This window comes from Limulus polyphemus, unplaced genomic scaffold (genome assembly GCF_000517525.1).
Source record: "Limulus polyphemus unplaced genomic scaffold, Limulus_polyphemus-2.1.2 Scaffold751, whole genome shotgun sequence".
Classification (NCBI taxonomy): Eukaryota; Metazoa; Arthropoda; class Merostomata; order Xiphosura; family Limulidae; genus Limulus; species Limulus polyphemus.
Window position 1 is genome coordinate 1,085 of NW_013666361.1, and position 1,059 is coordinate 2,143.

Sequence of the window (1,059 nt, forward strand, 5' to 3'; positions counted from 1 at the left end):
AATCTGGTTTCGATACTCGCAGTGGGCAGAGTAGTCCATTGTGCAGCTTTGTGTGGAAAATATACCAGGAAATAAAGCTGGTCATTCATTACAAAGTAATCAATCATGGAAGCCTGTGTGTGTATGTAGAATGTATAAGTTAATCTATTTCTCTATACACAGCGTGGTAACCACCTTTTCAGAAAAAATGAAATTTTTCAGTCATATTCACATGAATTGATATATTTATAATTTAGTTAATATCTAGTAGATCTTCCTTTCGCTTCGTGGAGTTCGTTGATCCTTTGGGGCATCGTGAGAATCATCTCGTCAATTTTAGATTGTGGGATTTTCGCTCACTCTTGCTTCAAACTTGGAGTAGATCGCTCTTTCAATTTGTTTTTTTGTTGTTGTTGTTGTTGTTTCTCGACTTGCCGGTCAAGTATGGCCCAGAGGTTTTCGATGGGGTTCATGTCAGGAGATTGGCTCGGCCAGGGCAACTTCTGGATACCATTTTCTTCCTGCCACTTTTGGGTGTTTCTAGCAGTGTGACACGGTGCTCCATCTTCCTGGACGCAACGTTGTGTTCTTGTCCACGAAACCCAAGGAATAAAGTGGCAAGAGTCCTTCCTCCAATATTTCGACGTATTTCGCAAAATTTATGTTGCTAACGCACTCCACTAAGCTCGATCTCCCACCAACCCAAACAGCTCCCCAAACCATCATGCTCAAACCACCACGCTTCACAATTGGCTGCAATCTGTTGAGCCAAAACTCTTGGTGAGGCATTCTCCAGACCCACATCCTTCCACTGTCCGAAAATTGAGCGAATCTTGATTTGTCTGAGAACAATACGGTCTTCCATCTAGCTCCTCTGCAACGATAACCCAATCTGTGGAGAATCTGTTGAACAGATTTCAGGCTCATCCCACCAACTTTGGCCACTTCTGCAGTCGTCAGTCTGGGATCCATTTCAATGCTCCTCTTGAGAGCCCTTTTTGTCCTCTCCGATAGACCAGGACGACTCAGACGCTGCTCAGTTGTTTCCTTGCCGTGTTTCCTGAACTGCACGATGATTCT